The sequence below is a fragment of the Vulpes vulpes genome, chromosome 5 (genome assembly GCF_048418805.1).
Source record: "Vulpes vulpes isolate BD-2025 chromosome 5, VulVul3, whole genome shotgun sequence".
Classification (NCBI taxonomy): Eukaryota; Metazoa; Chordata; class Mammalia; order Carnivora; family Canidae; genus Vulpes; species Vulpes vulpes.
The window spans coordinates 41,119,614-41,146,449 of record NC_132784.1 but is presented as its reverse complement, the minus strand read 5'-3'; the positions used below and the strand labels follow the sequence as shown (position 1 = coordinate 41,146,449).

At 42.5% G+C, this 26,836-nt stretch overlaps 1 long non-coding RNA gene across 1 annotated transcript in view; it reads left to right on the top strand.

Moving 5' to 3' along the window:
- Positions 1 to 12,607: 12,607 nt before the first annotated feature.
- LOC112919290 (uncharacterized) overlaps positions 12,608 to 26,836 on the top strand; it is a 53,530-nt gene continuing 39,301 nt past the window's right edge. The window contains exons 1-2 of the long non-coding RNA XR_012001552.1: positions 12,608 to 12,871; positions 23,251 to 23,426. This is a non-coding gene — a long non-coding RNA (uncharacterized lncRNA). The remainder of the gene's footprint in view (positions 12,872 to 23,250; positions 23,427 to 26,836) is intronic.

The window sequence follows — 26,836 nt, the reverse complement described above, 5'->3', positions numbered from 1 at the left end:
TCCTACCCCATCCCTCTCAGCGGATGGCTTTGCTTCGTGTTTTAGAAAGGGCTCTAGGGGAAAACAGACACCATCACACAGGGCCCTCACTGTCATACCTGCAAACACCTCCTTATCCACGGGCAGGTCCTACTACACCTCCTTGTCCATTCTGTCAGGGATCGTTCATCCCAATGAGGCCTAGAGCCCATGGCTCCCAGTTATCCCCTTTTGCCTACTGGATCCTTTTTTATCATCATTTAAATTTTCTTCCAATGTCAAAAAAAAAACCTCAAAACAAACAAACAAAAAAACTGTAAAGACAAAGCTTTCTCTGGACTTCACCTCCCCTTCCTATTACCAGCTTATCTCCATTCTTCCCTTGACTATCAAATGTCTACACCTGCTGTCTACCCTTCCTCACAATCATTTATTTCCTGACCCCTCCAGTCTGGTTCTTACTAATTTCAACAAAGACCTGCTAGTGGATACTCTTTAATCTTTTTTATTTGTTCTCTTAATGGCGTCCACCACAGATGCTCTTCTTTCCTCCAGAAACTTTCTGTTATGCTTCCTGGGCTCATTGACAGGTGCACTCACCTGGTTTCCCTCCAACCCTTACGACTTCTCCTATTCCCTTTGCATCATGGGCTCTTTGTCCTCTTAGCCAGTGAGCTCCCAAGGGGACTCACTGCTGGGCCCTCTTTGTACCCCATATGATGCCCCCTGTGAGCTTGTTTTCTCCTCTGCTTTCAATTACTGTATTTTCACCAAAGACTCTGAAATATACGTCCCCGTCCCAGGCCTTCTTTTGGATCTCCAAACCTGGGTGTATGCTTTAAAAACAATTTTTTCAGGGCAGCCCAGGTGGCTCAGTGGTTTAGCACCTGCCTTCAGCTCAGGGCATGATCCTAGAGACCCCGGATTGAGTCCTACGTCGTGCTCCCTGCATGGAGCCTGCTTCTCCCTCTGCCTGTGTTGTGTCTCTGACTTTCTCTCTCTCTCTCTCTCTCTCATGACTAAATAAATAAAAAATCTAAAAAAAATTTTTTTAAACCCCTACAAATTAGGGATGCCTGGATGCCTCAGTTGGGAGAGCATGCAACCTTTGATCTTGGGGTTGTGAGTTCAAGCCCCACATTGGATGTAGAGATTACTTTAAAAAATAAAAATCTTAAAAAAAAAAAAAGCCCACACCTGAATGTATGAACTGCCCACATAACCACTGGAGGATGTCTCAAATTTCAGTATGTACCCCATTGAACCTATCACCTACCCCCACCAACCCATCCCCCAAATAATCCCCAGACCAAACAAGTAGTATGCTCAGAGACATAGAAGCCTGAATGCGAAAGCCAGATGTAGGAGCTGTAAGGAAATCTGTGAGGGTATGCGTGCTAGGAAGTGATAAAGCGAAGAAAAAGATTTTAAACAACCACTTAAACATAAGCCTATCCTTTTCCTGCCTCATAAAGAGGCTACAAGAATAAATGAGATAGTATTTCTGAAGGCTGAACTGTATTTTTAGCTTCCAAACACTCAGTAGACTTCAGGATGTGCTTATTATAATACACATCCAGGCCCATTCCTCTCCGTGATAATTATATTGTGTAAATGCTTGATATAGATGTATTTTTACATAAGACCTACTCTTGAAAATGGTGAGTCTCCAGCCTGGAAAAACAAAGGGTCAAGTTAAAAGGAGTGAAACCCATAAAATCACGAACACGTGAGACAGAGAGAGAGAGATGAGTCTGTTCACTAAATTTCAGAACACCCCAAAGGACACTTCCAGAGAACACCTGTTGAAGCATAAACGAAGTCATTTTATATTAGACACCATGGCCAGTAAGCTTCTGAAACTCAGCCCCAGAAGTGATACAGCCTCAGAACAAAGAGAAACTCAAGATATTGTTTAATTGAGGGCGTGGAGGACAGGATAAGAGGGGCTTCTACCATCACAGCAAACACCTACCAGGTACCACAACCTGATGGGAATGTCACCAGGGTCCTTTACTGTTTCAAGTTCATGGCACGAGGGCAATGACAGTGTCCCACCGCATAGGCCTCCTGGGCCACTCTCAGACCACGGGCTTGGGTGTCAGCATGTGACCCGGGCCCACGAGCTCTTCATCCTCCCCCTGCAGCTCCAACACTAGAAGGACGTTGAGAAGTGATTTATCATGTATGAATCCTGCAAGTTTAGACAAACCTTCCTTGTCTTGGTCTTCAAGCAGAAACACGATCCTTTGCATGCTTTGCTCCAGGCCCAACTCTGAGTACACACGTGTACGTATGTGCCTACAGATTTGTGCGCCTTTCCTTCCCACGTCCTGCTTTCCCACACATATAAGCTTGAAGATACAGGTAGCATTCACGCTCTCAAAAGCCAATTTTGCAGTTGTCAGATCCCCCAAGAATGAAATGAATGCCTGTTATCAGTTAACAAAATCATTTGATTAAAAAGCAAGCAATGGCCTGAACTGCCTGGAAAAATATCACCAATTCCCAACGTTTGGGGAAAATAGTCTCTAAGAGATACCATGGCATTTTTAGCAAATAGGACTTCATATTTATTGGCCGATCAATATAAAATAAGACTTTTGCATAGGAAACAGTAATGGATTTTGTGTATTTGGTCTGGAAGGAGGCAGGGAGCTAAGTGTTAACAGAAGAAAGCATGGTGAGAGAACACAGCCTCACAGAGTCCCATCGTTCTCTCCTGATCCTAAAGAAATGCACTTGGGAAAGCTTCGCAGTGTAGCCTGTTACAAACCTTCCTTCCATCATAAGAGACTTCGGCTTGGACCCCAGTTAATCTGCTTTTGTTTATGACCTGTTCAGATGCAGGCAACTGAAGGACATGGGGAACTGAAGTATTTCCATGGCAACAGTTTTTATGATGAGAAGAAAATGCCAGAATTCTTTTTGATGACTAGACTGTTCTGCAAAAAAAGTTATTCAAGAGTTGTTTGGGGTTTTGTTTTGTTTTGTTTTTACCAAATAATGTTTCAATGATTAGTTAATATCGAAGACTAATAACCAAGACTCCTGACCCCTAATTAAATGTATCACTTAATCACTCTATCTCCCATCCTCCCAGCAGTAAATAGAGGTCCTGATAGTCATAAATCACTCCTAATAGGAGTGATTTTAAGATTTATTAGCTCATGATTGCAAAGTTTTTTTTGAGGTAGTAAAGTGAAAGAACACTGCAAAATTTTATAATGTCATTACCACAGTTTTATAAAAAATAAAAATCTAATGTGCTTTGCCCCTTTGGGTCTGTAATTTATGGACTTTAGCTCTTATTTCTAAAATCCTTTATTTCAGTAGCTACGAGTTCATTTTGAAGTGATGTCATTAGTATCTCCTGAATCCTAGTTTAAGAAATACATACACAGGGACGCCTGGGTGGCTCAGTGGTTGAGCGTCTGCCTTTGGCTCAGGTCATGATCCCGGGGTCCTGGGATCAAGTTCCACATCAGGCTCCCCACAGGGAGCCTGATTCTCCCTCTGCCTGTGTCTCTGGCTCTGTCTGTGTCTCTCATGAATGAATAAATACATCTTTAAAAAATTTAAAAAAAAAAAAGAAATACGTACACATACACACAACCTGTCAGCTACAAAGTCACAACATACAAATTTCTTGAGCCTTCTAGAGAAATACCCAGAATCCCTGCTGATTCCATTTCTTACTTCTACTCCCATTTTTCACTGATTTAGAAAATGGAACCATATTTGCAACTCTGAATTCTTCAGCACAGTTCCTAAATTTGACTTTCAGATTACTTAAATATTCAAATAAGCAGGAAGATATCATATAAAACACTCAAATTATTAATTTTCTAACAATAAGAATTCAGTATAAAGACAACAATTAATAAACTATACTAAATACAACATTGCTGTTTATATTGACAATTCAGAAGGTATCCTCAGAGGCCATAATTAATGTTAACTATCCTTACATTCTATTGTGGACTGCCAGATAATAAGATGCACACAGTAAAAGAAAGTTTGCTTTAGGATTTTTTGGCCTTTTTTTTTTTTTTTTTTTAGATTTTATTCATTTATTCATGAGAAACACAGAGCACAGAGAATGGCAGAGACACAGGCAGAGGGAGAAGCAGGCTCCATGCCGGGAGCCTAACGCAGGACTCGATCCCAGGACTCCAGGATCGCGCCCTGGACCAAAGGCAGGTGCCAAACCACTGAGCCACCCAGGGATCCCCCTCTTTTTTCTTTTTGTAAATCTCTTTTTATCTCAGTACCAAATACAAAAATCTATACTTGGGGAATTTAATGAGTGCTTTTAAAATATATATATTTTATTTATTTATTCATGAGAGACACAAAGAGAGAAGCAGAGACATAGGCAGAGGGAGAAGCAGGCTCCCTGTGGGGAGCCTGATGTGAGACTCAATCCCAGGACCCCAGGATCACGACCTGAGCCAAAGGCAGGCGCTCAACCACTGAGCTACCCAGATGTCCCTGGACCCCAACTTAGTAACAAATATTTCTGTTCTGTAGATAGCTACTGTATTTTTGAAACTTAAAAAAAATCATTACTTACTTGAGAAATAAATGTACTTTAGGAAGAATTAGACAAATCATTTAAAACCTTGACTCACTCATAACAATGCAGGAGCTGTGATCCCCATACACTTGCAGGGACATGCAGCCTCCGAATGAGGGAGCAGGTGTAGTGCACCCATTGACTGGAGGCCAGGTGTGGGGGCTGTGTGCCCTTGGTCATCTTGTCCCACTTATCAAATGTTTTCTTACTGCATGGTCCAAGGGAGTGCAGGAGACATGAAGATGGCTGAGATCAGCTCCTGCTCTTCTCCGATGCCTTGTTTACTTACTTCAAATGAGGTCCTGCCCAGTCTAAAAGATCTGTGAGTCAAGTGTCTTTTACTGAGGACCAAGGAAAAATTAAGGAAGGGTGTTCTCAAAGGTATTTATCACATTCTGATACTGAGCAGTAAGTAAGCTAAACTTTAAATAAACCTGTAGATAATTTGGACCTTGGTTTTCCCGTCTGTAAATTGGGGATCATAACATCTCTTGTACCATCAGCTGGGAAAATGCTTGTCAAGCCTAGGGGCGATTCAGATTTTCTTCACAATAACAAGAGGCTAGGTCAGCAGTTATCAGCTTTGGCAGCGCATTACAATCACCTGGGAAGACTTAAGGAAGTCAGTATGGGAAGGAGGGGCCCTACCTCTATAATTCGAATCTAAGCCAATCGGGAGTGGGACCCAGGCTTCAGGACATTTGAAAATCCTCCTGGTGACTCTGATGGGCAGTTAACGTGAGAAGTGTTACTCTCAAGTAATTTTAAGGACAGTGAGTCCTCATTTGGTTTGGATATCATGATTCATCAATTTAAAGTCAGGGTTTTTAAAAACCTCTGCAAATAACCACAAGCATGCTATTTCTTCCCTTCGGCTGTGATTGGCAGCACGTTGGCAGTGTGATCGTTGCCCCAAGCTGGCTGACACAGTACGTGGGGGTGTTCCTACAGCATGGGCAAAACATGTCTTCGTTCGTTTTTTTGGTGTTTGGTTTTCTTTTTTGGCTTTGTTGCAGCTCATCTTAACTCAAATAACCACCACATTCCAGCCTTACTACAGGAGAGTATCAGTGCTTTATATCATTCCTCCTTTTTTCTTTAGACCTTGAGGTAGGAAAAGCTGGTCTAAGATACACCTGAGGACAGAACTCACTTGCATAACATCCCTGAACAGGTAAATATGACACAGAAACCCCCAATTCGGAGGTGGCAATATACACCGATGACATTTGAAATGATGATAAGGTCCACACAAATGCAAATCAACTCCAACCTAGATCTGTAAATTTATAAGACCTGAGGCTGATACATAAACAAACCACAGTATTTTCAGCTTGCATTTAACGTGACTAGGGTCTTATTCCCCACAAGCCTGGGAGGCATGTGTATTCCCAAGCTAAGAAATGTATTTTCTCCCTCCTGTTCCTCAGGACACTCCACTATTTGGCTCTGGTGACTTTTTATAAAAGTTTATAATCTATTTCACTAAATGTAATTCAAATGGTGGAACCCAATGGCATAAGAGAAGCCCCAAGCTCTTTCTATAAACGTGTGTATGTTGTCTCTAGCTTAAGTGCTAAAATGAACGCCCTGGAGAATGAAAAGAATAACAGCATGGGTGCATGAGATACACTTTTCTGCCTTTCATCCAGACACCGTGTCACCCATATTTTCCAGAAACAAGAAAAGCTAAAACATCGCCCATACTCCACCTTTATGGGTGATCCCTGGTCCTTATTTCTTTTAGCCAATGCTTTCTTACACTGGACTGTTTTCTTGAGTTACCAAAAAAGAAAGGACAGTGGACATACTTGCAGCTGGCATTTGTCATGTTCTTACAGCCTGGGCTCCGTACTGGGTGCTTACTTAACCTACAAGATGGGTGCTGTTGTTGTCTCCATTTCGCAGACTAAGAAACTGAGATACAAAAGGTTAGTATCTTCACACCTGGCCCTAATTCCAGAGCTAGGCGCTTACCCAGAGTTAGCAGCAACCCGTTCAAGCCCTCTCCACGTAGAGACTGTCCGCATTCCATATGTACTCCCTCAAAAACCTAGAAGTACATGTCCATTAATTCAACAGATGTTTGGTGAGTGCCTAAAACAGGTCATGCCATACACTAGAAACTATACATATGCACTCCAGACAGACATGGGCCCTCCTTCCTAAACACGAGTGGGGAACAGATGTTACATAAGAGCTATAGAAGCCATTCCTTTCAACTGTGACAAAAAGCCAAGAGGGAATGTTGAGTGAGAAGTGAGAACAGCTGACAGCGGTGGAGGAACTCATAAGAGGTTGGGAAAGCAGGAGACAACACGCACTGAGTGTTTACTATGTGCCAGGCATGTTGTAAGCATCATACATTTGTCATCTTAGGCGGGTGTCACAAAGGTTCTTAGTGTTAGGCATTCTTATGGTCTCCAATTTACAGAGGAGCAGACTGAGGACAAATAGGTTAAGTAACCTGCCCAAGATCGCTCACTCAGATCAGACTTTCATTGCCAGCACCAAGGCTGATGGGCAGTTCTGACCAGCCTTCCTGCAGAAAACAACTAAAGATAGCCTTGGGGGCACCTGGGTTGCTCAGGGGTTGAGCGTCGGCCTCTGGCTCAGGTTGTGATCCTGGGATCGAGTTCCGGATCAGGCTCCCTGTAGGGAGCCTGCTTCTCCCTCTACCTGTGTCTCTGCCTCTCTCTGTGTGTGCTCTCATGAATAAAATCTTTAAAAAATGAAAAATAAAAGTAGCCAGAATAAAATACACATTTAAAAAATATTCTTTTTTTTAATAAATTTGTTTTTTATTGGTATTCCATTTGCCAACACATAGAATAACACCCAGTGCTCATCCCATGAAGTGCTCCCCTCAGTGCCCATCACCCAGTCACCCCCACCCCCTGCCCACCTCCCTTTCTACCACCCCTAGTTCGTAAAAAAAATATTCTTGAAAACATTTAACAACTGATATGACCAAAAAGAACTATTAAGCTAAAAATCTAAGAAAAGGCAGAGACTCAGATGAGTAAGTGGAACATGGAGGCTGCTTTTTCACTGGTGGGGGGATGTTTGAACTTGAACTTCAGTTGTCAGGGACTCTTGGATAAAAAGGCACAAAAGACAAAGCCCAGGAGTCTAGCAGGACATCTGCACGTGTTGGGATCCTAATGACCTATGCCCTTAATGCCTAATGATGAGTCAGAAATAACTCAACCCTCTCACCCTCAACCCCCAAGGAAATTCCTCTTGGGCTTGAGCATATCAAGAGGAAATAAACCCCTTTCCCAGAAAAGCCATGATAGAAAACAACTCCTGGGTTGTGGATTCACGGATTTGTGGGCCAAATTCAACATCACCTGGGAACTGAGAAAGCCTCAAGCAATGACTTCATTTTAAAGTTGTCCCAGACTCTTAGTATCTTCTGAACCCAGCAGAAGCAAATGTACATCGCAGAGAACCAGGCTTTCATCCTTGGCCTCAAGCAATTCCCTCAAATAATTTAAGGAGAACGCATAGCCTACAATAATAAATGAATGCATGCACACGCAATCAAGTAAACTAGGTACCATGTGTGAAAACCAATAGGAAAAAAAAAACAGGACAGAACAGACTTGTAAAATTTCAAATGTTGAAATTTATCCAAGAGCAATTACTGTTTTCTGGGTGGCGCAGTGGTTTGGCGCCTGCCTTTGGCCCAGGGCACGATCCTGGAGACCCGGGATAGAATCCCACGTCGGGGTCCCGGTGCATGGAGCCTGCTTCTCCCTCTGCCTGTGTCTCTGCCTCTCTCTCTCTCTCTCTCTGTGACTATCATAAATAAAAAAATTAAAAATAAAATAAAATAATTTGTAAACACACTATGCCTATTAGATGAGAAATAGGCAAGCCTGAAATAGGAAACACTAACAAAACAATGACAGATTTTTTTTGTTATTTATTTATTTATTTTGTTTTTTTTTTTATTGAGCTATAACTGATGTGTAATGCTGTATACGTTTAAGATGGACAGCATATTCATTTGACACGTTTATTTCACAATATGATTGCCATTGTGTTAGCTAACACTAACGTGTCACATAAATATAATTTCTAGTGGTGGGAACAACTAACAGCAGATTTTAAAATTAGAACTTCTAAAGGTAAAATCAACGATTGAAATTAAAAACTCAGTGGACATGTTAAGCATTACATTAGGCATGGCTGAAGAAAGAATTAATGTGCTAGAAGATCGATCTGAAGACGTGATGCTGGACGTAACACAGAGAGAGCTGGAAAATATAAATAAGAAATTAAAAGATACAGAAGACAGAGTAAAAGAGCTCACATTTGTCTAATCAGAGCTTGAGAGGAGAGGAGGACGAGATTGGGACCATAATACGGGACCTGAATTTTATCTTGAGATCAATAACCATTGAAAGATTTCAAGTAGAGCATTGAGTGGGGTTGTTATAAAAGATGATGTTTATTTGCTGTTCAAAAGTGTCTGGCTGAGGGCGCAAAGGGGCTAAAATGTGCCTTGTGTTTTATTTACCAGGATGCTTATGAGGGGTTACACCTGACTCAGCACTTTTCTAACTCCTGCAGAGACACTGTATGGCTATTCCCAGTGCTGGGCCTGGCATAATGGGTTGCAAGCTTTTCTTTTTGGATGTACTTTAGAAAATGGATTTTCCCAAAGAAAAGTGATATCAGATACATTTTCCATCATTTCTGCAAAGGTCATATTTCCAGACTTTTCTTCCCTGTAGGCAGCCAAAAGGTCACACTGTTAAGAAATGATAACACACATCCATGTTTATTTATTTCATGGGGGATTGATTAAAGCCATTTTACGTTCTTGACCTGGATTTTGCCTTACGCTGAGTTCTGTATTGTCTTCCTCCATCGCGGCTTTCTTTTTCTTCTCATGCCTCCTGAATATATTTTGGGTGGAAAAGAAAATTTATCTTCTTTTCCATCTTCTTTCCCATCTTTGTGGAGTACGTGATGCAATTTTGAGCATTGCTTTGCGTTCTAGAACATGTAAGCTATTTTCTGTAGTGATCACATCCAAGAGATGGCCGTGTTCCTGTCCCTGTGCCTTGTCTGAAGTCTCTGATCAAGAGAGCAATTGGACATTTCATCAGCTGATGCGTTATGTCACATGCGTTTTGGTGAAAGACAGAAGGTGGTTAATGCTCAACCTAAAAATTATGAAAGAGGGACTGTTAAGGTTGAGATAGTTTACAACCCTCAGAATAGGAATTGGTGGTAGAAAATAAAGACATTAATGTGGTGCTAATTATATGGAAGGAACGGAAAGTAGGTAGTTGGAGTTCACTGTGGTGTCTGTCAGGATAGAGAAGCTGGACTCTGGGTAAGAAATGGGTCCCTGCGTAGTTATTGGGAACAGGGTGACATCTGCTCAATCCTAGGTCTTGAGTAAGGGAGTTGAGAAATGTCTCCTGAACTAGGCTAACTAGAGGAAACCAAAGTTCCCCCAAACATCCAAATCTTCTGGGTCACTCTCCTGTCAAAGTTCCAAGGGCCAGTGCCCACCCATAAGATCAGAAAGGCAGCAAATACTTGCTAGTCAGGAAACCAGAGCATCTTATTTGCAGCACATGAGGACACATGTATGGCATCCCATGGAAACCGCAAGGAAAGGAAATGTTTCCACTAAAGAAGGGATGATAACTTGAATTAATTACGTATAGCACCCATTAGCACTAATTAAAGATGTATAATGTGTTGTTGGTATTTTCTTATTGAGGATGCTCTCAGGCTGCCTATTTTTCTCTCCATGAACACGGAAAATATTAATAAAGGCTTTCATAGAATCCCTTTAAACTTTGGGATCCAATTCTCCTTTTACCATAAAGCTGAAAGTGTTTAACTTCCTAACTTTCCTTTTTATGGGGGAAATCCCGAATCTTGTTCTTTTAGTTGAGGTCTTACTGTATTTTTATTTATAAAGAACAGCTTGTTAAATCCATCACTAAGATATTTGTAGGCAGGGTTATCCTGCTCTCATCTGTCATCGCACTTTCCCAACAACAAAAGGATTAGCTGAACCTATAACCATCGTGTCTGTGCCAAAAGAAATAATGATAAATAAGACACAGACTCTTTCTTTAAAAAACAGAGCACTGAAAGGGAAATAGACATATAAATAGATAATACAATTCAATATGGTAGTGTTTAAATAGATAATTGCATATAGTTGAAGCACAGTGGAAAGTATAATCTATTCATTTTTAAAATATTTATTTGCACACAGATGTTTATAGCGATTTTATTCATATTTACTAAAGCTTAAAAGCAAGCAAGATATCCTTCAGCAGGTAAATGGAAGCCACGAAAAGACACGAGGGAAACTAAAATGCATGTTATGAACTGGAAGAAGCCAATCTGAAAAATTTATATACTGGATGATTCCAACTATATGACATTCTGGAAAAGATAAAATTATGGAGACAATAAAATCAGGAGTTGTGGTGGGGAGGGTAGGAGAGTATAAGGGGAGCACAGAGGATTTTTAGGGCAGTGAAACGACTCAATATGCTACTCTAGTGGTGGATACAGGTCATTGTACATTTGTCCAAACCCATAAAACGTACAACGTCAAGAGTGAACCTAATGGAAACTATGGTCTTTGGGTGATAATGACATGTCACCGTAGGGCTCATAGACTGCACCAGACTGTACCACTCTGGTGGGGGACATTGGTAATGGCAGAGGCTATACATTTCTGTGTGTTTTGGGTAAGGGTAGGGGATGGGAGCCAGGAGGACATATGGAAAATCTCTGCACCTTTCTTTCAATTTTGCAGTGAACCTAAAATTGCTTTTAAAAAACAATTAACAGTTTATTGTTTATAGTATTTATTAAGTACCTATGTGTAGAAAACACTATGTTAGACATTGAGGGGGGTGAAGGACTAATGTAAACCCTTGTACCCTTTATGTGAAGGTAGGAGCAAGCTTGAGAAGAATAAAATAATTTTTAAAAATATTTTATTTATTGGGGATCCCTGGGTGGCTCAGAGGTTTAGCACCCAGGGCGCGATCCTGAAGTTGCAGGATCGTCACACATTGGGCTCCCAGCATGGAGCCTGCTTCTCCCTCCTCCTGTGTCTCTGCCTGCCTCTCTCTCTCTCTCTCTCTCTCTCTCTCTATCATGAATAAATAAATAAATAAAACTTCAAAAATTATTTATTTATTTATTTATTTATTTATTTATTTATCTATCTATCTATCTGAGAGTGAGCACAAGCAGAGGGAGGGGCAGAGGGAGAGAGAGTCTCAAGCAGGCTTCACACTCAGCTCAGAGCCCAGCTTGGGGCTTGATACCAGGACCCTGAGATCATGACCTAAGCCGAAATCAAGAATCAGACACTTAACTGACTGAGCCACCCACGTGCCTCAAGGAAAAAAAAATTTAAATCTCCTAACAGAGGGACGCCTGGGTGGTTCAGTGGTTGAGCACCTGCCTTTGGCCCAGGGCATTATCCCGGGGTCCTGGGATCGAGTCCCACATCAGGCTCCCTGCACGGAGCCTGCTTCTCCCTCTGCCTGTGTCTCTGCCTCTCTCTGTGTGTCTCTCATGAATAAATAAATAAAATCTTTAAAAATGAAACAAAATAAAATCTCCTGGCAGATCCTACTACCTTGAGCCACCTGGTAGAGAAAGAAACCAAGGAAAGAATTCTCTCTGCCAGTGCTCATGGCCCAGAGGAATCTCTCCTGCAGGAGCTAGGCTGGGTTGCATCTGGCAGTTAGTGCTCCCGATGTTCCAGAGCACTGCAAGGACACATGGCCAAATTAGGTTCATTTTTTATCAGAGATCACTGGCAGGGCTTTCAGCAAATGTTTAACCACAGGTTTGCATTTTGCCAGGAAAATAGTTGCCGTAACCTCTCCTCGTTGTTAGATTTGCTGATCAGAGGTCAATAGTAGCTTTGAGAATAGTTATTGGTTTATGAAGTCAAATATTCTTTGGTCCTTGCCAAACATAGATTCCATTCCTCTTCCAGATGAACTGGTATCGTGTAGTAGCTACCCGGAGAAAGGAATTCTTCTAAACCCCATTGTATCATGGAACCGAAACAACGAGCACGGTCTGATTTCATTCAACACCCAGATTACTGGCCTTTCAAAGAATGTGTTGACTTTGCCACCACCTTAGTCAGTATTTACTTTGGGATCAATAACTCAAGTCAAAACTTTAAAGGTGGAGCTGAAAGCCTGCAGATTAAAGAAGCTCTTGACAAGGAGGAACAGAAGCAACGTAATGAGGAAACTGAAAAAATCACATGTTGACTTTTACCGGCAACAGGTTAGTTTTGGAAACCCGACCAGATTTCCTGGTGAAGCCAACACTGGACTGGCTCTCAGGATTTCTTTTTTTTTAGAAGGAAGAGTAGACACCAACTGCCCAATTCAATGAATTGTGTGCAATGCATACAGTTTCTTTCCTGAGACGGGAAGTAAATGGGAGTAAAATTGGTGACTCACACTTTTATTACCCGCATTTGCTGAGCATACCAAATGTGTGCTGTACATGTCAGTCACCTTTCAATCCCACACAATTTGGACTGAAAAAAGCTTTCTGTCAGAAGCTTGTTACAACAGCTTATCAACCAAAGCCTCAGTTTGTACTTAAGAAAGCTGATCCTCAGAAAGGTTAGGTTACGGGCAACTGGGTGGCACAGTCGGTTGGGCATCCGACTCTTGCTGTCAGCTCAAGTTACATCTCAGGGTCCTGGGATCGAGCCCTGTGTTGGGTTCCCTGTTCAGTGGGGAGTCTGCTTTTCTCCCTCCCTCTGTCCCTCCCCCCCTGCTTGCTCCCTCACTCTCTCTCTCATAAATAAATAAATCTTAAAAAAAAAAAAAAAGGTGAGGTTAAATCTGTAGGACTCCGAGCTGCCCTGCTTTCCATCTACTCTGCAACCCTTTGTGCCACCCACTGCTCTGTTGTTAATGGGAAAATGCTGCAGACCCAGTGCTTCTCAAACTTTATCTGCATGCAAGTCCCCTCAGGAACGTTTGATTCAGCAGGTGTGTGGTGGGCCCGAGATTTGGCATTGCTAACAGGCTGCTGGTGAGCCGCTGTTGCTGTCCTGTGACCGTATTGAGCAAAAAGGCTGTCGGTGTTATGTGCTCTACATTGTTCTCCCCAGGTCATTATTGGCATCCATCCATGGTGCCCCTTTCTCACTCACTGTGTGTGGATTTTGAGTTCATTGTGACATCATACCAAGTATTAAATCTGCTGCAGGCTCTTGTGTTCCGAAATAATGTCTAAGAGATTCATTTATAATCTCTTAGGGAGATTTTTAAAGTATCTTTAGGCCATTTTTCCTTTAATGCCTTTCCTGCTTACTGTCGAGACATGTCACCATGTACTGGGACTAAGGTAGAAAATCTGACAGCTCAAGACACAACACTGCCTGGTACAAATACAAAAAGTTTAGGGAAAAAAATGACAAAGTCTTTTGAAAATATTTTGAGTCAATGCTGAGATGTATTTTTCACAGATACAACAGAGAGGAAGTGTCATGAACTTAGACTCATGATTTCCTGGACACCAGTGTACCTCTGCCCTTCCCGCCTAGCCGTGTGAGTCTGGGCTCCAGCCCTCTGGGCTTTGTGTTCTGGATCTGTAAAGGGAGTGGTTGGAAGAGATAATCTGGAGGGGCTCGTAAATTCTGAAGTTTATGGCTGGTAATGATTACCACTTTTTCTCCTACATTGCCTACCCCCAAAAATGTGATGGAAATGTTTGCCAAGGGAATATTTTATCTGATCAAAGTTGTTTCAGGCAAAGTGACTGGGACAAATTAGTAGGGTCAAATGATAAGACTAGTACAAATGACAAGTAGAGTACAAATGACCAGACCAAATTGTCCTCTGCTCATTTCTTTGTGTTTTCTCTTTTTTAAAAACTGTTATTGAGGTACAATAAATATAAAGTTTTTTAAAAAAGATAAATGTTTACCAAAGAAAGAAACAGCCATTTTTCCATTTGGATAGCCAGGAAGATTTTTTTTTTTTTTTTTTTTTTTACAGTGAGAGCTCATGGACACAGGAGGGGGATGAGAGGCAGAGGGAAAGGGAGAGGGAGAATGTTAAGCAGACTCAGCACCCAGCACTGAGCCCAACATGGGGCTTGATCTCATGACCCTGAGATAGTAATAGTAACCTGAGTCATAATCATGTGTCTGATGTTCAACCAACTAAACCACATGGGTGCCCCATGGATAACCAAAAAGATTTTGATGAAAAAGATTGGTAAATATAAGCCAAGTACTGGCTTCTCTAGGCTTTCCTATTGCTATAGTAGGAAGAGTTACAGATTTGGAGAAAATAGGCTGCATGATGTTGGGCAAGTCACTTCATCTTTCTGAGTCTGATTCCTCACCTGCAGAATTGTCACTTATATCCATGTTGGTCTACTGATCCTTATAATACATGGAAACAGTTTACAAAATTCTTGAACCTAGTTTTTCTTTCTCCCTAGTCATCTGTTTTTAGCTATGATGAAGAGAATGGGTCCCACCACACCCTCTAGCTTTATGGATGGAGCAAGAATAAACTCTTGTAGACAAAGACATATTTTATTTTCCATCCTTCCCTTCATCACCCTTTGAAGAGTTGGTGCAATAAATAAATGAATGAGTGATTCCTAGCATAGGACAATAGGAAATAATCAGACGCAAAGAAGGCAGTGGTGACCACGAGATTCACGTCTCCAGGAGATGGCACACAAGCTACTGGCCAGAGGGCAGTGAAAGGTGGTTTCAGCACCTGAGCTATTGGTGTTCAGATTACCCTGCTTGCAAGATGAGTCAGTGAAGGGTGCTATTAGCAAAGCTATAATGGTGCTAGGGACCCCAAGAGGAGAGAAAAATTAGCAAATTTGGGATCCTCTTTAGTTTTTATCTCAATCCCTAATGCTACTTTTTAATTTGACTGGGGAATTGGGTTTAATCAGAGATGTTTCCACAGGGAACAGAACCTGTGAAATTAGAACACATATGTGGCTGCTGAGTTTGGTTTCAAGAGAAAAATCCAATTTTGTAGGGAGGCTCTGAACGTTTGGGAATTGTGGGCAGATATAATTAATAGAATCATAGATTCTAGAGCAGGAAAGATCCTCATAAATTAGTCCTACGCTTTGTTTGCTGTTCTTCTCAAAGGCAAAACTGGAATGTGGAGAAAGATAAAGGAAATTCCCTACAGGAGCATGAGCAGCTGCGGGTGGGCCCTTTCGGGCACAGACCCTCATTTGGGGGCCTCAGCTAGGGCCAGGTATCTGCATTTTTACCAAGCTGCCCAGGTAATTCTCACACACTGTCAAGTTTGAGAACGTAGCTTTGGGTGACTACCAGTCATTCATACATTCATGTGAATCGATTTCAGTTTCTTTGCTTACTGCCGATTATATTTAAGCGGATGAAGGAGAAGAGCCTATGGTTGAACACAAGAAGGAATTTTGGAGTGGTGCTGGAGGGAGGTAAATTTGGAAAAACACAGCACAAATGGGAAGGCAGAAAGCACGGGGAAAAACCTTTTTATCAAAGCTGTGCTCAGGGTTAGCTTTGACTTACAAATACTTGAAAAAACAGCTCAGAAATATCCCTTTAAAGATGTTTCCAAACAATGAAGCAATGGACTTGCTCTCTGATCCCCCTCACCAGTTCAACTCTTTAAACTTCTTCCGCTGGGGGTGAGGTGGGAGGAAGGAGGCCCTTGAAGACATTTTTCAAGACCGAACCTTCCAGAGAGCTACCCGCGCATCTGTGAGCACAGCCGAGTGCCCCCGCCTGTGTCTCCTGACTTAATTCCTCCCACTCCTCTTGGAGACGGGTTCCTGAAAGGAAGAAATTTCATTAGACATCCAGCCGCCTTCTCAAAATCATACTGTGTATCTTGATGTAAAAGGATGTTGTGATAGCAGGATTGACAGACACCTTTTCAGAATAGACTTTTTCAAGAACTGGTGATCATTTAGACACAAGGGCCTCAGGAATTCAGGTATTTGGAAGCAATGAGCGGGGTCCCTCTCTGAGGACTAGCAATACTCAAGGAATATAGAAGACACGAAAGACAATGGCTCTTCCTTCTAGAAGCTAATGGTCTGGTCAGGGGGATGAAACAGGTGCTCACAAAGCAGAAAGCCATACCAGACTCTACATGCTCAGTGCCAAAGGGAATTTCACTTCACAAGCTCCTATATACCACTAACGAATTCCCACTTCAAAATTCAGCTCAGATTAAAAAAAAAAAAAAAAAAAAAAAAAAAAAAAAAAAAAAAAACCAACAACCTTGATTGAAAAGGTTTTCTAAAAAAAAAAAAAAGAAAAGAAAATGTTTTCTCCCAGATTAGGTTCATAATGTGCTTCCTACTTGGCTGTTACTATGAAGCAGTACTCCCTCATGCCATATCTTGGTAAAGCAAATCAAAGCCTGGAACAGAAGAAAGAAGTGTATTTTGCCTGGGGGAGGCACATGAATTGTTGTGGCCAGCAGGCAAGCAGTGGGCAAAGTGTATTTCCTAAAGAAAGCCATGCCAATGGATACCCATTCCCACGTGCTTTTCTCAGGAGGCAACAAATACCACTTCCATTGAGATGTGGGATCTATTTTCCCTCCCCCTGTATCTGAGCAGGAGCTGAAGATGGCCTCCAGCTGACAACCAGCCAGAAGCCAGGACTTTCAGTCAAATAGCACAAGGAAATAAATTCCGTCAACTACCTGGATGAGCTTATGCACATATTTCTCCCAGTTGATTCTTCAGATGTGAGTGCAGCCCAGCCAACATCTCAATTGCAGCCTTGTGAGACCTGAAGCAGAGGACCCAGTTAAGCCATGCAGACCCACGGGAAATGTGAGGTAAATGTGTGTGTTTAAGTTACTGAGTTTTCGGTAATTTGCTCTGCGGCAATAGGAAACCAGTGCAGCTGGCCATGCTGAAGTCGCCGTGCTGGAGAGACCATATGGAAAGGCCACGCAGAAATAAACAGACGACCGAGGAGCCCCAGCGGCTTCAGCCCCCAGCTATTTGCATCTTCCCAACATCAACCACCAGACTTGTAAATGAGCCTTCAGATGTTTCCAGTTCCCAGAGTTTGAGCCCCCTCAGGTGACACTGAGTAGAGCAGAGACAAGCTGTCCCCACTGAGCCATGTCCAAATTCTAGATTCACGGGATGCCTGGGTAGCTCAGTCAGTTGACTCTTGGTTTCAGCTGGGGTCATAATCTCAGGGTCATGATCTCAGGGGCGGTGCAGAGTCTGCTTGGAATTCTTTTCCTCCCTCTCCCTCAGCCCCTACCCCTGCTTGCATGCTCTCTCTCTGGCTGAAATGAATAAGTAGAATCTTTTTAAAAAAAACTGTCGATTCATGAGAAAAATTAAAATTGCTGTTTAAGGCACCCGGGTGGCTCAGTCGGTTAAGTGTCTGCCTTCAGCTCAGGTCATGATCTCAGGGTCCTGGGATCGAGTCCTGTATTGGGCTCCCTGCTCCATGGGAAGCCTGCTTCTCCCTCTGCCTCTCTTTTCTTTGTCTCTCATGAATAAATAAATAAAATTGTTTTTTAAAGATTTTATTTATTTATTCATGAGATACACAGAGAGAGGAGAGAGAGGCAGAGACACAGGCAGAGGGAGAAGCAGGCTCCATGCAGGGAGCCTGACGTGGGACTCGATCCAGGGACTCCAGGATCATGCCCTGGGCCAAAGGCAGGCGCTAAACCGCTGAGCCACCCAGGGATCCCCAATAAAATATTTTTTAAAATAAAAAATAAAATTGTTGTTATTTAAAGCCACTAAATTTGGGAGTCATTTGTTATGTAGCCATAATAACCAGAACAGGTATAGGTGATTTTCTAGACCAGCTCCCCACTTAACTTATCTGCTCATGCATTTCCTTGACTTTCTTTTCTTTTCTTTTCTTTTTTTTTTCTTTCTTTTTTTTTTTTTTTTTTTTTTTGAGAATGGCTTCTTGCCTCATGGTATTGAATTCCCGTTAGATATTGTGTTCTGGCTTCTGGATCTTGGTTACCAGTCTGGCAGGCTTACCTTTGTGTCCCATACCTTGTATGCTAATCCCACTTTGATCCAACAGAACCATTCTTAGAGCACAAATAAGATTCCAACAGCCCATGACACCCAGTCTTACTTCTTCTAGATATTTATCATTGTGTATTTACCTATTTCCATAGCTATTAGCCCCATCAGACCATGAGTTCCTCCAGGTCAGTGCTTTTTGTAATTCTGGATCTAACTCAGGATATAGATGCTCAATCTGCTGAGTGAATGAACGAAAAGATCTAGGTTATCTTACGATGTGGAAATTCAAGATCTGTACAATAAGAACTTTGCCCATGAAGAACTTGCAGTTCAGGATTAAAAGACATCCCCCAAATTATAAATGCTATGAAAGGAAAGAGAGTAGTATTGGCTTGGAAGGCTTCAGAGAAGAGAAGAAACTTGAACTTGACATTAGGAAGATGTTTATTGGGTTTGGGTGAGGGTGAAGGAGACGGAGGGCATTTCAAGCTAGGAGAACAGGAGGAGAAAATTACGTAGGGGTGGAGAGGAGGAGCAGACTGGCATTTTAAAGACCATAAAAAGACGCTCCTGACAGAAATTCTTTTCTAGGGAGAAGTAGTAGGTATGGCCTCTTGCTTCTACTGTCTTTTCATGGCTACTGGATTCATAAGCACTTGTTTATTTGCTTGGCCTCAACTCTATAATCTAGACCCATTTCACATTGAGTATCCAGATTTTTTTTGTCAGTGGAAACAATACATTTTAGGGTGGATTATTCATTACATTGTTAGTGCTATAATAAATTCGTTCTGTATCAGTCCACACTGGGTGAAACTCCAATTCATCATTGAGCAGATTGATTTGACATATGAAGTAAGATCTACAAATTGTAAAACCAGAACATTTAAATTTCTTCAGCATTGAATTTTGTGAATAAAGTAGAATACCATGATTAAAGCCCACCCATACCTCTTGGGATTTAAAGTTCGTGTAATCCTAGATATAGCAAAGTTAATTCTGACCTCATCAGAGCTAGCTGAGGTGTGATAAGAATAGCAAGTGTGTGTGTGTGTGTGTGTGTGTGTGTGTGAACTTGGGAAATCTGAATTGCACGGTTGTTATGGCAATAAATACTATGCAATGTACGTCAGAGGTTTGTCATGACGTGAAATGGGAAACAAGTCCATCATCATGGAATCTAGATGTTTAGCTCAGTGGCAAAGCAAAACTCCTAATGCAGGAAGAGTGATCAGGCCTTACAGTTGGGGCACAGGAAACCCTTCACCTGAGAAGGAACCTGGGCATGGGTTAGTTGCTTGGGCCCTTCTACTCTAGGTAGAAGGGCCGGAGCAAAGTTATATGCGACTGGGAGGTATGTGCCAACGTTCAAACGGCAGCCATCAGTCAGGGTAATCTGAGACATGCTACGGAACCAACTCAAACTCAGGGGCTTTAAAGTACATAGAATATTGGTGGCTCAGCCTGCTTACCTGTCATTGGTCATCCGAAGAGCTCTGTTCTGCTTTATCCTCACAGAAAGATCCAATCTGGGAGAAGCTCCATCTTTGTGCTTCCAAGATTTCCAGGATGGCCAAAGTAGAAAAAAGGAAATATGGTGTTGTTTAAAGTTTTCAGCCAGGAGTGACACACATCACTTCTGGTGACATTACGTTAACTGAGCAAGTCGGTGACTAGCACATCAACAGGCCCCAAACCCTGGCTTCCCATTCCCAGCATGAGTGACATCTGGCCTGGATACTTTGTTGCTGTGGGGCTGTCCTGTCCCTTGTAGGATGGAGCCCAGAATCCAGACAGGCTGCTGCCTAAGGAGAGCCAAGTGTGGTCGCAGAGGGGAATGGGCAAGAGTCAGGGTTGACTCAAAGACCAGGAGACACCCCCACACACACACACCGGCAGCGAGCCCAGGTCTCTCTCTTTAGAACTCCCATGTTGCTGCAGTGCCATTCAGCAAATCTCTATTCAGGGTCTATTCATTTGGATGACCTTGGTCTAATCAGCTACACAGTAGCTGCTCAGTAAATGTGTAATTAAAGCCCTGTGCTTTGGAACAGCTAGACTGGCGGGGGGGACAATGAGGGGGGAAAGGAAACTCATTTTCCGTTTGGCATATAAAAGGATGTGGGATTATACAGCTACTTTTGCTGCCTCTTGAAACCTCATTAAAATGACAGTGGAGGGATTTTTTAAAAGACATTAACCCACCAGAACAGGGAACATGAGACGGGAGACAGGAGCAAGCACATTTTGGAAGTTGGAGAAATGGCCAGTAGAGCGGCTTTGAAAACCAAAATAAAAGGGGGGTGCCTGGGTGGCTCAGTTGGTTGAGCATCTGCCTTTGGCTCAGGTCATGATCCCAGGGTCCTGAGATGGAGCCGTGTTGGGCTCCCTGCTCAGCGGGGAGTCTGTTGCTCCTCCTCCCTCTGCCTGCTGCTCTCCCTGCTTGTGCTCGCTCTCACTCTCTGTCAAATAAATGATTCAAATCTTTTTTAAAAATTCTAAGCTGGCAGTGGGGAAGATTAAGACCCAACCTGACTTATAATATAGAATGAATGCTTCAAAAATTCCAAAACTGGCAGCAGCAGGCACCTTTGAAGGCTAAAAAGCTGTGGCTAAAGTAAGGAGGCTGGCCTGAACGCCTGTTGGAAAAGCAGTCAGCAGCATGGATTTGCCCATCCTAGCAGAAGACTTGGGGTTTTACTCTGAAGACGGTCTCTGGATTAAGGACAGGAGTATTGAACTGAAAACAGTGGGAGGATTAAGTGAAGCCAAGCATGCTGACTCCCTCTGCTCTCCTCCTCTGGGGTACCAGAAACATCACAGCCAGGCCAGCGGCTTCCCACAGGAGACTAAGAGAACCTGCAGCAGAGAGTCTGGGGTGAGGGATCTTACCAGCGGAGGAAGAAACACCTCAAGACACAGATGTAGCAGGTTTTCCAATTAAATGGTCCAACCAGATCATTCCCCAGTGAGGTTAATGGATGATAAACCCCAAGCATGTCCCAGAGCTTTCTAAGAACATTTTAGTCCCAACTATTACCGTTGAGTCAACAGCCAAGGATTATCGACTAGCAGGAAAAAGCCTCAAACAAGACAGAGACCTAAGCAAACAAACAAAAAAACAACTTGGAGGAAACAGAAATTATATAGGTAGAAGAAAACTTATTTTTAAAGATCTATCAGGGGCAGCCCTGGTGGCTCAGCAGTTTAGCACTCCCTTCAGTCCAGGGTGTGATCCTGGAGTCCTAGGATCAAGTCCCACGTTGGGCTCCCTTCATGGAGCCTGCTTCTCCCTCTGCCTGTGTTTCTGCCTCTCTCTCTCTCTCTCTCTCTCTCTCTCCCTGTGTGTGTGTGTGTCTCTCATGAATGAATAAATAAAATCTAAAAATAAAAAATAAAAAAAAAATAAAGATCTATTGGGGTACCTGGGGGGCTCAGTCAGTTAAGTATCTGACTCTTGATTGCAGCTCAGGTTATGATCTCAGGGTCATGAGTTTGAGCCCCATATCAGACTCCGTGCTCGGTGCTGAGTCTGTTTGAGATTCTCTCTCTCCCTCTCCCTCTGCCTCTCTGCCAGCTCACACGTGCACTCTCTTTCTCTTTCTAAAAATAAATGAAAAAAATCTTTAAAAAATAAAATAAAAAATAAAAATATATCAATATTCTTATAGAGTTAAGGGAGATATTGTAACCATGTAACAAGAACAGAATGTTATCAAAGGAGAACATGTGGAGAACAAAAATATTTGCTAGAAATTTAAAAATTGAGGACATAAATCTAAAACTCAATAGAAGGGTTAGAAAATCGAGCTGGAAACCTTTTGTAGGAAGCAAAGCAAAAAGAGAGCTGGGAGGGAGGAAATAACATAATAAAATTAGAGAATAATTGCAAGATGTCCACCATTTGCATAATAGAACTTCTAGAAAAAGAGAACAGAAAAAAAAGGAAAGATAGCATCAGTGAAATAATCCAAGACAATTTCTCAGAGCTGAAAGACATGAATTTCCATATTGAAAGGGCCCATCAAGTGCCCAGAACAATGGTTGCTAATAGAACTACAACCAAAGCACTGCATCAGGAAGTGTAAAAACAATTGGGAGAAAGATGAAACCCTGAAGCTTTCAGAGGGCAACAACAGATCACAATGAAAGTAGTGCTAGAAGCTAGAAAGATATGGAGTACTATTTTCCCAATTTTAAGGCAAAATTATTTTTTAAACTAGAATTATATTCTTAGACAAACCATAAACTGTGAAGATACAATAAAGAAGTTATTGAAGGGGCACCTGGGCAGCTCAGTGGTTGAGTGTCTGCCTTCGACTCAGGTTGTTGATCCCAGGATCCCAGGGTCCTGGGATTGAGTCCCACATCGGGCACCCTGCAGGGAGCCTGCTTCTCCCTCTGCCTATGTCTCTGCCTCTCTCTGTGTGTCTCTCATGAATAAATAAATAAAATCTTTAAAAAAAGAGAGAGTGAGAGAGAGAAATTGTTGGAATATAAGGTCTCAAAAAATTACCTCCCTAGGGCACTTTCACTGGAAACTACTAGTGATATGCTGACTGATATGATAGCTACTTGCCATATGTGGCTATTTAAATTTACATTCGTTACAATTAAATATAATTTAAAATTTAATTTTTTAGTTGCACCATTCACATTTTACATGCTCTGTTGCCATTTGTGACCACTGACTACTGCATTGGACTGCATAGAGGAAGAACCAACCATCACTGCAGAAGTTCTATTGGAGCGTGCTACGCTAGAGGATGTGCTCTCCCAAAAGGAGTGAGTGAACCACGAGAGAGAAAGATGTAAACAGGTAGGAAAGAAAACATTGACTGAGCCCTGTGTTAGGCTCCCTCCTCAGCAGGGAGTCTGCTTGTCCTTCTCCCTCTGCCCTGGCAAATGAATACAGTTTGCTCTAAGAAAACTGGCTCTAAGAAAATGTCACTAGGTGGTGACGTCACTAGGCTGAATATAGATAGCATTTTACATGAACCTAAGCATCAGTCAGTTGTGCATGGGGAGGGGAGTGGCTGATGAGGGTTACAGAGATGCTACGCCCCTTCCCCTAGGCCACCCCTGTCTGCCAATGACAGTTCTTTCCAATTTCCTGTCCTTAGCCCAGAGTCATTGGCCACATTGTTCCCAGTTCAGCTTGTGTTTTAACCTACGTGGTGCTACAGTTATTCATCCGTTCTTTCTAAACTCAGGTGGGAGGTGTGCTATGGCAAAGAGGGCACATTTGCACGATTATCTACCTGGCAGGTGCTCTGGCTGGTTACTAACATCACTCCTTCCTGGGACTACTTTTTGCTCACCTGGTTTCTCACTGGGTATTTTCTTTTCCAGGTTGTGTTGCCTCCTTCCCAAATAGGCTAGAGCTTTTCAAAGCCCTTGAATCCTGAAGAAAGAGGATTTTTGTGAATTAGTTTTCAAGACACTCTCTCTTTTATTTTCAGCCTCCTGCAGGACAAATTCCATTGCAAGTGACTCTCCTATCCCTTCAGGTGACTGCTTTCAATCCTCACAACTGCCCAATAGGCCAAATTTCGCTCTATCGCCTCTGATTTTAATCCTGGTATTTCCTGTTGCCCCATCACTCTCTCAGCCCTGCTTCTCCCTGTAGGTGAGGCAAAACTCTACCTTTCCCATCTGAGGGTCTCCAATGGGGCCTGGGAAGGAAATTGATATGAGACAGAGTAATAAGTTCTTACATGGACATGGGGGCCCCATAGAAAAACGGAGACCCCAATGGGTAGTCCCAAGAGCTCCCATACCATTAAAGAATAACAATTATAGAAAAGTAACTAACATGTATAGGGAGACTATAGGAATATAAGAGTAATAAAAAAAAAGACATTTTAACAAGGTCTATTTGTACAGATTTTTTTTGGCCTTGTCTCCCATCTCTGGTGATAGGAATGTTTCCTTCCTTCTAAGAAAATCTTTCTCCTGGAAGTTTTTTCTCTCCTGCTTTCAGGGAGAAAGGGGGAGGTCAGAGTGCCCTTCCCACACCTCCTGTTTTCCAAATATCTTTAGGTCAGAATAATCTTTACTCCAAAATGGCATATTGGGAGATGGCATACTTTGCTCCCCTTCACTGTCATTTTTTTCCCTTATTTTTTTTAAGATTTTATTTATTTATTCATGAGAGACGCAGAGAGAGAGAGAGACACAGAGAGGCAGAGACACAGGCAGAGGGAGAAGCAGGCTCCCTGCAGGGAGCCCGATGTGGGACTCCATCCAGGATCCCAGGATCACGCCCTGAGTCAACAGTGGACACTCAACTGCTAAGTCACTCAGGCGTCCCATAGTCTCAATTCTGTATTGCACTCATCATCCTTCCTTGTTCTCTCCATCCTTTCTCCCTTACTACTTTCTTTTTCCATCTCTTCTATAAACATTGGCATTCCACTTTGTGTGGGATGGATATTTCTAGTCGGTCCCTATTAAACTCACTCACCAGGGTGGCACAACAAAACAGTGGTCCTTCTGTTTCCTCATGAAATAACCAGGACAAGGGCCATTGTCCCAGTGGGTCCCTCCCTAGTTGTTTACTCTCCTTCTTCAATGCTATTGTGGACTCTTTATCATCTAATCATTTATCACAAGGGTATTTTCCTGGAAGTTTGGCTATTTTTTTCCTGATTTTGCAGCAGGGACTAGAAGAGTTCTGTACATTTTAGTGTAAGCAAAAGCAAGGAAGTTTGGAAAGAGAAAGAAGTCAGGTCATACCTTCTATGATATATTTGGCCTCCGGCAACAGAAAACACTATTAAACATGAACTAAGCAATGAAGGCATCTTATCATCTCACCGAATGAGAAGTCTGAAGGAATGCAGACCAGAGCTGGATGAGCAGCTCAGTGATGGCATCAAGAAGTTCGGCTCTTTCTGTCTTGCCTTGTCCACCATCTTCCATGTGTTGATTTTGCATCTTTGTGCTTGAGGCCTCATGACTACAAAATGGTTGCTCCAGCTTCCAACATTGCAACAGAATTCCAAAACAGGAAGCGGTGGAGGAGAGGCAACAACTAATGATTAAAGAACTTTTCCTCAGATGCCTGTCCATAAAGTAAGTTCTGCAAAAGATTCTGTCCCACATTTCTGCATAGCTCCTTGACCAGAGCTGGGTCACATGACTGCCTCTAGCTGCAAGGATGGTCAGATAGGCAGGGATCTCCCTTTTCAGGTTCTCTGGAGGAAGTAACTGAAGGAAGAAAGTGACTGGAGTGGTGATGTTTTAGCCATATGTATTACACATGACCAGTCAACCATAAGTATTCTAACTCTTTACCCTCAAAGGCTCTTACATCACAAACATTCTGAATTTCACTCTATTCAAAGTCCTTACAGGATCAAAAGGTAGAAGATGGGGACACCTGGGTGGTTCAGTGGTTGAGCATCTGCCTTTGGCTCAGGGCATGATCCTGGGGTCCTGGGATCGAGTCCCACGTCGGGCTCCCTGCAGGGAACCTGCTTCTCCCTCTGCCTGTGTCTCTCCCTCTCTCTCTCTCTCTGTCTCTCATGAATGAATGAGTGAATGAATGAATGAATAAAATTTAAATAAAATTTTTAAAAAAGAGAGAAGACGTGATAAAATTGGAGAAAAGATGATCTAGCATTGCCCAATTCCTCTCTTTACATAGTTAAGTCCGACCTCAATGTTTTGTGCCACAGCTACCCCGAAGGGGAGCTTTGTTTAGCAGTGCTAAGGCTGTGCATAGGCCCTGGGGACCCCGGATGGCTGCAATGGGGGGCCGATGATCTCCCATGCCTGGGCCCTTATTACCAAGCAGAACCCAACTGGGGTCTATGAATCTATGATGAAGACACTGGCTGTGTTCTGTGAGCCTGCCATTCCTAAAATATAGACTCAGTCTCCAGTCCAAGCAGAAATGGTCTCAAGGGTTCAGATAACACACATAATCCATTGAGTATTAGACTAGAGCTAGTGAACATTTACCAGAAGAGAGAGTTTACATTTATTGTGAGCACTCTGGCCCCAGACAGTGGTTGGAAAGGAAGGTTCTAGAGGCAACAGCTTGTCCTAAAAAAATATCCAGCAGACTTTGCAAAGGAGATAGAGAAGAGCATAAACCTTGAGGCGGTGTTGATAGGTATGGGCGGGATGGCACAAACGTCATCCTGTGGTCAGGCAGGATAATGGCCTGAGTAACCTCAGACCTTTTAGGTTTCAGTTGTACAGGTTAAAAAACAATTATAA